The sequence below is a fragment of the Netta rufina genome, assembly GCF_964035555.1.
Source record: "Netta rufina genome assembly, chromosome: 1".
Classification (NCBI taxonomy): Eukaryota; Metazoa; Chordata; class Aves; order Anseriformes; family Anatidae; genus Netta; species Netta rufina.
In genome coordinates, this window is record NC_140123.1 from 65,220,466 (window position 1) to 65,232,403 (window position 11,938).

The 11,938-nt window shown below is 47.3% G+C and overlaps 1 protein-coding gene across 1 annotated transcript in view; it reads right to left on the bottom strand.

The window, feature by feature from the left end:
* The window catches only part of NCK2 (NCK adaptor protein 2), an 82,698-nt gene extending 79,012 nt beyond the window's left edge, over positions 1–3,686 (bottom strand). Inside the window, exon 1 of the mRNA XM_084306001.1 lies at positions 3,581–3,686. The gene's annotated coding sequence lies outside the window, so the exon portion shown is untranslated. The remainder of the gene's footprint in view (positions 1–3,580) is intronic.
* Between the last annotated feature and the right edge of the window lie 8,252 nt (positions 3,687–11,938).

The following is an 11,938-nucleotide window of genomic DNA, read 5'->3' on the forward strand; positions in this document are numbered from 1 at the left end:
TCTCAACACCTGTTTTCACATTTCCATAGCTATTTATATAGCTGTGAGCTGTCTGCAGACAATAACTTAAATGAGTCAAGGTTGAGTAAAACTGGATCAAGTTTCGTCAGCTCAGATCAAAAGTGCACCTGTATTGCATTCATTTTGCATCTGTATCCTCACGACTAAGAGAGATGCAACATTTTTCAGCATTCAGGTATCTGTCAGGAGTCCCAGCATGTTCACTCCACTGTGCTTCACTGGCTAGTGACTATTAGTTACATGTCACCATATTAACGCTCGTTAATGAGATCAGGACCAAAAGCAGGGCAACGAACCTATAGAGGGAAAAAGCCTCTAAGCCACGCAGCGCGTTTCTACCCCTTTGAACAGATATTGGGCACGCTGCCACGTCTGAGCTTCCACTCTAACAGACATTTTTCTCAACAGGAGTATTTCTAAAACTTCACTGACAGCGGTTTATTGTGCAATACCTGCAATAATGTAAAATGCAACGGGTTGCTGTTCTCTAATCAGGATTTATTTCTCTCCGTATGAACTCCCCAAATTTACAATACTCTACCCAAGGCTTAAGAACATACGCCGCCAAGGCACCTCACTGCACACCAAGTTATTTACGCTGGTTTTAAAACAGGAACTCGGCTTGTTAACGGTGGGAGACAAATTCATTTGTTGTGTCATATATATTTAATGGGATATAAAAGTATGTATTTCATATCTCAATGCACTTCCAATTTACTCACTTCATTAGCATTTATGAAATAATTAAGAATCCTCACGACGGAGGAAAAATTATTACTCTAGGAAAAAAAAAAAAAAACAATTGAAAGAATCACTGTACCCACCACGAAACAGAGCAACAGTTTAACTGGGCAGAACGCCGATGGCTAAGTTACGATGAGGAAACTAGTGGATCTAATTGAATCGGTAAGAAAAAACTAAATGGAGCGCCCTAAAACAGGAAATAGCTTAGGATACCTGGGCTGGCCAACCTTCATGCACTCACAAAGCAAAACAAACAGGAAAGCTGTTTTTCAAAAGGCAGAAGTCACCAGATCTCATCCAGCATCTATTTCAAAAGACCACATGAGAGTATGCTAGTTAAATTCGTCGTATAGGCCTCACTTGTGTGCTTTAGGAGGAAGAAACAATGCTATCTGCCTATCTGCCACATGACAAACGCCATCCCTGTAGCCTGTGAAGGCCTTCCAATCCAGGAGCTACCAGGGATCCTTGACTCTCCGGCTCCGTGGGAGCTATCGTTTTGCAACATTCCTGTATGCCTGGTAAATAGAAGGATAAAGGGTATTGCCTGGAAGTTTATTATTTCAGCAGAAGTAGAAAGCAGCCTGACTGCAGCGCGCCTCCGCTCACAGCACTGGCAGAGCAGACCACGTGCGATGACCTACTTCAGCTCAGCGGTGTGTCCAGCACCTCACCTCAGGTCTGACCACACTAACCAAAATGCGGCAGCACCTGGGGTTTGTTGGTGCCTTCCTTCAAACATCTCTGCTAACTCCCGCCAGCAACCCCCCTTTCGGAGAGCACAGGGGATGGGAAGAGCCATGGTTCAGAAACTGCAAGCCCTCGACGCAAGCAGAAATCATTTTCTAGAACATCTGTAAGCATCAGATTCAAAGGCATCTTGGTTTTGATTTCGATCCTGCAGCAGGTAAATTGATAGAGCACCTGCCTCTGTGAGCGTGGAGCAGGTTTTATGCTCGTGTGGCATGAAAAAGAAGGACACTTCAGGTAGTTCTGCTGCTGCTTGAGGCTATGACCGGCAAACAATACTGCCCAAACATCGCTTTTGAGTCACTACTGTAACTGCTAAGGAAAGCACCATGAGCAAAGGAATAACAAATGTCAACAGCAACACCACGCTAAAAAAAAATACAAAGGCTGGAAACAAAGCAGATGCTGCTGACCTTGTCCCTCTTCTTTAGCACACAGTAGATGTGACGTGACACATAAGAGAGCAAATACCTTTCCTCAACGCTCCCACGCAGCTAGGCAGGAAACTATAGAGAAAAGAAAGAGACGAAGGACAGAAAAGGGATAAGTTCCCTTTCCATCGCAGCAGCTAGGCAAAGGCTGAAGTTTGGGATTTATCGTACATTCAGCAGCAAGGACACAATATAAGCAACCATCAGTGACTAACTCTGCTGTTGGTTTTGGAGAAAAACAGCACAAGAGATCCTGAGTCCCACTGTACCACAACAGACATCAGAAATACCATCTAGCAGAGGTAAAAGGCTAGTACGAAAGATAGCAGCGCAGCGACAGAAAAGCTGCAAGGAGAGCTAACGTTGCAATGAGTCTGTATCTGTTTCATGGCCTATATTAAAATATTTGCTAATTACAGGCTTGATCTTAGCAGTACAGGTGCCTTCTGTCTCTATGCTTACTTTCTGCTCCCAAAAGCGACATCTTCTGTCAAAGTTTCAAGAAAGTCAGCTATGAGGACGAGGCTGCTTAAATCGACCGGGGCCAGCCCTGAGACTTCCAATCTCCCCCGCCGTAAACCTGGCTATTTCTGAGAAGCTACAAAGCAATTTTCCAGCAGAAGCCACGATCCCCCCTCGGGCTCACCACACGGTGCCACTGCCACGGTGCCGGCTGCCGAGGATTCCTCAAAAGCAGGAGGAGAAGCGAGCAGCGCTCTCGGGAGACATTCCTGCCGCGCTCCTGCCCTGCCAGCCCTTCCCAACTCCTCCATGTTAAGCTCCCGGCCCCGGCTCTCCGTGACACCAGGCACGCGTGGCTAGGCCGGGGAGCTCCGTGGCTGTCGAGGACGCTGGTGGACGACGAGCCCGGCTCTCCTCCGAGCCCAGCTCTCCTCCGATGAGCCCAGCTCTCCTCCGTTGGCCGGCCACGATGGCAGCAGCGTGATCCCGGGGAGCAAATGTTGCCTCCCGGCACACAAAAGGAGCGGGGTCCGGCTCGGGGAGGCAGGCTGGGACGCGACCAAGTTGGAAACTAACAAAAGAACAGGAGGGCGGCGAGCGGGGGCCACATTTAGTCTGTGGAGGCACCCCAAAACCCAGTGAGGTTGTGGGCACCCTGCCTGTGCCTTGCCCTGTGTGTGTGTGTGTTTTGGGGGGGCTGTTAACTTTTGGGGTTTTGAAGCTTTCTGTCGTCCTGCTGACGGCGAAACCCCACGGTTCGGGGTCTGACGTGGTCCCACTCATCGCTTTTTCGGGCTGCTGAAGTGGGAGCTCAGGGATGGAGAGAGGGCTATGGTGTTGGGGGGGGGGGGGTTACCAGAATATTCCCCGCACCCCGCCGCCTTTCACCCCTTGTGGGACGAGGACGCGGCCCCAGCGGGGTCCCCCCTCACGGCAACTTTTGGGGACCCCGCACCCCACGGACCCCCCCACACCCCTCCGCGGGCACAAAGCGGCGGCTGCAGACCGGGATTGCGATTAGGATTGGGACTAGGATTAGACTGGGGGGGGTGGGTGGCCAAGAGGGCGGTGCCCCCCCCAAAGGAGACACCCCCCCCCACCACCCCCCCATACCCCGTTGGCCACAAGTTTGCGGCGCGGGGCCCGTCCCGCACCGCCGCCACCGCGCTTACCTCGGCCGGGCCGGCGGGGAGCGGAGCGGAGCGGAGCGGGGCGGGGAGGAGGCTCCCAGCCCGGGCGGGCTCCGCTTCTTTGTCTCCTCGGCGGCGGCGGTGCCCGCTCGCTCCCCCCCCCTCCTCCTCCTCCTCCTCCTCCTCCTCCTCTTCCCTCCGCTTCCCTCTTCCCTTCCCCGGAGCGGATGCGGGCTGCGTGCTCGGCTGGGGGCCGGCTCCCTCCCCCCTCCTTTCCCTTCTTCTTCCTCCTCCGGACGCGTCCAAGGCCTCGGCGGCTCCTCCGCTCCCCGCCCGCCCTCAGCCCGCAGCGCCCGGCGGCGGCAGCGGCAGCGGCGGCGGCCCCAGCCCCGGCCCCTCCTCCGGCAGCCGCCCCCCCCCCCTCCTCCTCCTCCTCCTCCTCCTCCTCCTCCAGCCCCGGCAGAGGCACGGCCCCGGCCCCAGCCCCCGCCCCCGCCCGGCCCTTCCTGCCGCTGCCGCTGCCGGGATGGCGCGGGAGGAGCTCCCCGGGCTCCCCCTGGCGCTGCGGGAGCGCCGCCCTTCCTCCCCCCGCAGGAAGGCCCGGCCGAGCCGAGCCGAGCTGAGCCGTGCCGAGCCGGGCAGGGCGGCTCCGTGCCCCCCCCGGCAGCGCTCGAGTTGAGGGGGGCACCTCAGCACCTTCCCCCCCCCCCAGCCATCCCCTCGTTGTGTTGAAGTTGACGCCCCGACGCCTCCCTCGAAGTGGAGTCACAAAAAATAAGAAATAAATAAAAGCCCCAGCCCCAGGCTTTTGTCCTAAAAGCAGCCCCATGCCGCGCGGTGGGTCAGCCACCCGTGGCCGAGTGTGGGAGGTCCCGCGGGGACATCCCGAGGGATGAGGTGGCGGTGCCTCTGTCCTGCTGCCAGCCCCATCCCACCCTCACAGATCCATAGTTCGGGTTGGAAGGGACCCCAAAACCTCCCAACTCCAGCCCTCTGCCTCTGTAGGGACACCTCCCACCACACTAGGTTGCCCAAAGCCCCATCCAGCCTGGCCTTGGACACCTCCAAGATGGGGCGCCTCCACCCCAAGGTGGTTCTCTGAGGTGGTGAGCTACAAAAGGTTTGGCCTTGTGGAGGTGACAACAGGGTCCAGTAGGTAGAAAACCACGTGCAAATCCAAAGTAAACTCATCAATGCCGAGAAACTGCTGTCCTGCTTTCCCCAACTGAGGGAAAAAACAGTGGGGATAACCTCACACAGATTTTCAACTCTTTACACGTACCAGTTACAGAAACACATGTCCCGAGACTGGCCTGTGTTTCTGTTTGAAATAGTTCAGAAGTCTTTGAATAACTCCCTCTTCCCCTTCTTAACTTTTATGTGTTCTTACAGCGTTTAATTGAAGGTTTCAGCAGCCCCAGTTGCCTTTCACATGCCTGCTAGATAAAACCGAAAGAAAAGCACGGCCTCTTGTTTCTTCCAAGACTTAGTGTGCACCTCAGGGAGGAACAGAAAGACTCAAGTCCTTATGTGCACACATTTGACTGACTCAGAGGGTTGTTAAGCTCCCCTTCTGAACGATAATCTCATCCTGCTTTTTCAGAACTGGGAAATATTTGAGGTCCTAGGAAGGGGAATAGCACCCTGCTCCACAATCTCCACCTCGCCGCAAGGTGAGGCCTCGCTCCAGCCTCCCTCCAGGCTTCAGCCTGCAAAGGATTACACCAAATTTAGATGAGACCGGCTGCTGAAGGACTTTTGGAAACAAGTCTTTTGTTCCTGGAATAAAATATACTGTAGGGACAATAGTAGAGAGGTGAATAACCCAGCTCTAGTTCACATTTATAATGTACAATCCGTTTGTTGTTGTTGTTGTTGTTGGTGGTGGTGGTGGTTTTTTTTAAGGTTTTGTCCCTCCTTACCACAACTTGCTAATTTCATCATGCAAGAATCTCCTTTCTTGTCATTTTTTTTTCTACAACGCTGCTGAGCTGAGGCTGTGCAGGGGAGGGTGGCAGGACGGTGCCAAGTCTCCAGTCCAAAAGAGACCTCCAAAAATGTTACCAGCGTAACACACCAAATGGGCAGCAGAGCTCAAAGCTTCCCAGGTACCTGAAGGAAAAAAAAATAAAAAATAAAAATGATGAAGCACACCTAGCTCAGGCAGATTAATGCTAATAGGATTTATGGACAAAAAATGTTCTGAGACAGGATTTGAATGAAGACATTGTCTTCAGGCGAAGGACTAATTTGAGGACTCTGAAGCATACTGTTGTTAAATATATCTAATTACATTAAGAAATGATCCATTAAAGCTGGTTTTGCCATACTGTGGCTTATGACAAACAGAGGACACCGTAGAAAGGGATTGGAGTGATATGTTGAAGGGTGCTCAGATTGCCTGCTCGAAGTATCCTTTTGTTTCGCCAGCAAAAAAGACCATAATGTTGCTTTGAGTAGTATTTCAAAATGTTGAGCCTACTGAAATATTAATGTACACTTTTTGGAATATCATAATTAGCTGTTATCTCTGGAATAACCGTTATTAAAAAGATCTGACTGCTTGTGATTCGAATGAGAATTATGTTCTATATATGAGAAGATGATAAATTTGGGGGAATGTGCACAGAAGTGAAAGCAGTGCGTGATGCGGTGGGCATGCTATTTTGTATAAAGAAAGTAAATATGCAAAGCATATACTTTTGCATATGCATAAGAGTGGCGCAGTCCTTAGAAACTATATACACAGGAGAGAACAGCATGAATATTTCTCCCAGCCTAAGGCTATAACTGTATAGTAAAAATAAAAGAAAAAGTGGTTAAGCAATAGGAAGATATCTCTCCATCTTGGTAGAAGAAGCAGTCTGCCTCACACTACTCAGAATAGGGTTACATGCAAACTACAAATCTAAAGGTGACTACTTAATGGCAGTGATTTGCACAAAACACTGGAGAACTATGTTCTTATCTTTTTGCTTTTATTTCTTTATTTTTTCTTTACCTTTCTTATCTTTTTGACCACCCGTTTGCATTCCCTGTGTAATGCTACCTGTGCTGTATTGCCCAGCAGAGCCATAGGTTCCCCAGGACTGTGACGCGCTGTAATCTTTGCCACGAACTCCAGTCCTGCAGATGTCATACATTTACAATTCAGAGCGACATGAATGGGATTGCCATCTCCGAGATGAGTCTCCTTCCTCATTCTTCACGAGTCGCTCACCCTTACCCAGATATTTCAGTTCTCAGCTGCCCAATCTAGACTCTGAGGTAATACAGAAGGTACCTGAAGGGTGATGTGAGAAGTTCCTGTGAGGATGTCAGAAGGAAGAACTTTCTGTTAAAATCTGGAAAACAGCATAGCCCAGATCAGATATGGACAGCAAAGGCATTTTGTCCCTCTATGTTAGTTCACTGCAGGGAAAATATATCTAAATCCAAGTATACCTCTTTTAAAAACTGTTACTCCTGCTTTTCAAAACTGCCTTTTAAAGGCAACAATATTTTAGTAAACTCCATATATGCATGCACTGTTGTAATACTATGATGGAGAAGTGAAGGAACAAAAGGTACTCTGGAAAAAAAAAAAAGAAAAAACAAAAAAAACAGGTGGGCTTCTAATTCTCTGTAATCTGAAAAGAAAAAAAGGTTAATTTTAATAACACCTTTGAGAAAAAATACCAGCTTACAATTAAGTAAATTTTAAAACACTGAAAGCAGTGTCAGTGTGTTTTCTCTCCCTCAAAAAAAAAAAAAAAAAAGAAAGAAAAATCTCCTTGAAGGGTTTGCATTGCTGCACATCATGTAGTTTCTACTTGAAGCATCTGCTTGATTCCCCTGTACATGATGAGGAATTACAAGACCACTACCAAGGGAGAATAGATCCCAAATACTCAATTAGTTACTGCTGAGTCACTTAAGTATATTTGCACAATGATTCTAATTCAGCCTGACAGTAACACGGCTGCTTTTCGCAGTTGCTGCATGACTGCTGCATCTTCAATGACATTTACAAAAAACATTGAGGGGGAGAACGCGTCCTCAGAGCTCCACATACATCCAAATTCTTCTATTCAATGGACCAGAGCTACCCAAAGGTGCTGTAAAACTGCAAGCTAAATCTATCAGCGGATCACATTTTATTATGACAAATTCTATCGTTATCTTTTGTAGACAGTTGCTAAGATTCAGTGTATTTCTGCAAGGAAAACAAACCCGTGTTGTGGGCTTTGGAAATGTCAGGGCCCTTGATTCTGCTGTTTATTTAAAAGTGGAAGCGCGCTGAGGGACGCCTTTTGAACTCCTCTCAAAGGTTAAAACTGATCTTTCATATAGCTCTGAAATTCAAAATACTGCTGCTAAATGGTTTGACTCTGCAGCGTAATCTCCGCTTTGCATTTAAATACCGAGTCCTGTCCAGAGCTGGCTGCTCGGCAGGCTGCAGCAGCCCGGGTGCTGCATCTTCCAGCCACCTCTCAAGGGAGAACAACCCCGACACCTGGCAGCACCTTGCAAGAGTTGAGAGCGAGCTGCGCGGGACATGGAGCCTTGCTGCCAAGGTGGGTGATGTTGGTGAGATGCTGGACCCACTCTGGACTTTTCTTGGGGCCGGAGGCTGGTAGTCCCTTCTCGAGGGGAAAAACAGGCAGGGAGAAGCAATGGAAGAGAAACAGAGCAGGTCACACCTCACTCGGAGCCCCAGCAGGCTGCCTGACTGATTTAGAGATTGCACAGCACACGGAGCAAAGGGATGGTGGCAGTGGTGTGGGCCGAGAGGTTGGAAAAGCAGCTGCAGGTTGTGAGCGAAGGCAACTCGGCAGTCCCATGAGGTGACACGACCTTTAGACTGCAGAGAAGGAAAGCAATATTCCTTCTTAGCCTTCCTATGTCTTTTATAAAAAAAGATTGCCTTTGAAAACTGTATCACCAATTGTGGTATTGCCTTCATTATACATAATATTTGCTGTCTCCTAGAGCCCCAGCTCCAAGAAGCATAAGGGTATGCAACAAACTCAACTTTCAGAAAATATTTTCACCCTCCATGACTGACAAGGTAAATCTGGAAGCCTGATATCCCTATGAACTTAGAAACCTGTAGATAAAAGAAAAATCAATGGGCTTTTAAATGAGGACTTCACGTTGGTCTCGTGGTTGGTGTTCTGACTGCATTTCTGAGTATTTGAGGTTGGTGGTTCTGAATCAGGTCAGATACTGAAAGTGTTTTTCTCCTGTTACAGGCTGGCTATGAAATTTAGCTTCATGCAACGTTTCATATCTGAGCATGCAATGTGGGCTGTTACCGAATGGCACACAGTGTTTTAGTCTGCGATCCACACAGATCAAACATCATCTAGGGTCTGCACAGGTCATAGCCATTTCTGCTTTGTCTGATTCAGGCAATCGGAAACTGCAATCTGTATTCTACATTTCAATCTAGGATGAAAAGACAAAAAGCCCATAACTGTAAGGTGATCGTGGAAAGAATGATTTTCCCTGCATCTGCAAGATCTACAGTAGTAAGAGCTAAAACACCAGGGATATGCAGTAACAAACCAAGACTGCACCTGCCTCTGATGAAAAACTTGACTTGAAGATGAATTGCTTGGCCAGTTTTTAAAGTTATTTCTTAATCTTACAGAGCTTACGCTTCCCACACTTAACAAATGAAGTCATCCTTGTTTTCTAATGAGAAAATTGTTTTAAAAGATTGGAGGAAGACAATGTGTGACAAATGTAACGTCTGTCACATCTTTTGTCAAGGATGTTTTTAAGCAAGGCTTGTTACGCAGGGAAACATTGGAAGTGAGTGTAACTAGGTGTGACTTTAAAATCATCATTTGGATATACAAGATGATATACTGCTGTTTCCAGTAGAACTGGTACATAATTATTGTAAAATACTGTGTACTCTGGTATTTTGCTGTCACTCAGCAAATAACCTCAGTCACCACTGCGGAATTAATTGAATAGTACATCAGCACAATCAATTGCTGCTGTAACTAATTAAAATTAGAATTAGCTGAAAGAAAAATAGTATAAGGAACTAACACGATTGAAGGAGAAATTGTCCTGTGACTCCATCAGTTATAATTTAAATTGCTGAATGATTATACATAATAGGAAAACTGAATACAAGACAGCAGTGTAAAAATCACTGGTCAAATACAAATATTATATAAAAGAATCTGGAAACACTGAATTGTTAAATTGGCTATGGTGAGACTTTTAAGCTATACAAAATGATAAATATAGGTTGTTAACTGAAATCAAGACAAAGTAAGATTTATTTTAAATGCTGATTGCATTTTAAATGGAACTCATGCGCTGTATGGTTAATTTTAAGGAACAAATTTATTTTTTAGTTGTCACAAAAGAGCTGGAAAAAATAATCAGGTTGCAAAATATGGTTACAGGTTCCTTCTTTTTTTGCTGTTGTTGTTTGTGGGTGGTTTTTTTTAGCTTTAAACCAATCCATTTTTCAACAGCTATTGCAAAGACAGCAACCTGGCTACAGCAAATGGTTGAGCATATCTAACCTCAGATCTGCTCCACTACAATTCTTTTAGCTGATCTCTATTACACACAGGTATTGTCTAGAGACAAGAGAAATAATTCAGAAATCAGTGTTCTTAGGCTTTGTTTTCTATCTGTCACTGTCACCAAACCACTGTATAGCTTTAGCTTAGTCAGTAAAGCTTTGGCAGTTTAGCCCTCCTATATGATTATATATATGAGCGCACTTTTATATGATTATAGTTCACTGGGATGATGGAGGGCTAATTTGTAGATGTAAAGCACGGCGGGTGTTGTATACAGGTAATATATTTTAGTGTTATGACTTGCAGCAGCTCAGTCAATTCTGATTTAGCTGAAAATTTCTGCACTCAGCTGATGTGTATCATGTGCTTTTTTTAAAAAATATGGTGGGGTGGATCTTCTGAATTTATAATTCTGACACTCATTAGGCAGATACTTTTGTCATATTAATGTACGTCAAGCTGTGTTGAACTGTAGTGTGTGAACTTAGATGGGCACATGAAACAAGAAGAATCTGGACGTGCATCTGAGCCAGTGCCATCTCCCAAAGGAGGAGGAGAAGCTGACAGCGCTCCTTAGAACAAATCCTGCTGCTGGCAAGAAATAGGCAACTCTGGGCAAATGGTCCACATGGTTCTGCAGATTCCCGATTTGACATATCACGACTCTTTCAGTGCCAAACTCCTCTTCAGCAGAGACCATGGGTTCTGCCATCAGGCAGGAGGGACACGGAGCAGGTGCTGCACTACTCAAAACACCAGAAAGAAAATGCAATGGTTCGATGCATTTAGGATCTATTTGACCTAATACTAATGACTGGGCCTATTCTCGGTTTTCAGTCACCAACCTGTTAACGTTTAAGTGTATGTGAAGCAAGTTGTTTCTCACGAGCATCCACGTGGTGTTCTCCTCTTGGCCTGCTGGAGGGGTTTCTGCAGAGCTCACCACCACAGTATCCTTCTGCTCTCCTGGGGTTTTACCCGAGGCTGGTGAGGTCCTTAGCTGGCAGGGCAAATTGTGAAGCAACTTTAATTGCAGCTCGTTTACTTTATATCAATACCAATAAGCCTTGATGGTTCTTTCTCAGATCAATCAGCCAACAGCCCGTGTCCTTTCCCCGTGCTCCACAAAGCAGTAGGATCATTGACCACAGGAGTCTCCCTGCAGGCCACAGGGAAGCCCACAGAGAGCTGGAGGTCCTCTGCCTCTGCACCCCCCCCCAAATCCCCTAAATCCCTGTCCACACAGCCGTAGCCGGCTGCCGGTGCTGGAGTTCCTGTGGGAGGAAGGCTTCACGCTGTGGGAGGGCGGGCGAGCAAAACGATAACGGGGAGTGGCTGCATTCTCCCCATTCCTGCCCCAAACTTCCCAGTCACCGGGCCCTCCCCACCAAAATACCCACGGGAGAGGAATTCCTGGGAGGTAGCCAGGCTGGAGGGAATGAATTGTGCCTTGGGTCTCCATGTTTTTGTTCATGGAGACCTAAACAGCTGGCCCCCACGCTGTTCTGTGCCCGGTGCAGGACATCACTGGCACTTTGATTTTGTTTTTTTTTTTGCTTTTTTTTTTTTTTACTAGGAGATAAGTAAAAATAAGTCCCCTCTCACACTTTGAACAGTGCTTATTTGGGGTCATGAGCTCCGAATAGTGGTGGTTGACAGTCTGGGTGTTTGGCTGCTCAGAAATTTCCAAGTATCTCCATGTGGAGACTCAGAAACTGCATTAGCTCATCATTAGGGCATTGATGTTTTAACCCCTTGCAGCGGGGTTTTGAGGCTTGACAAATGTTCGTGAGGCACTTTGACACCCACCAAGGGAAAGCTTTGGTATGGTAATTCTGTGTTTCTTCTTAGGCTTCTGAATAGC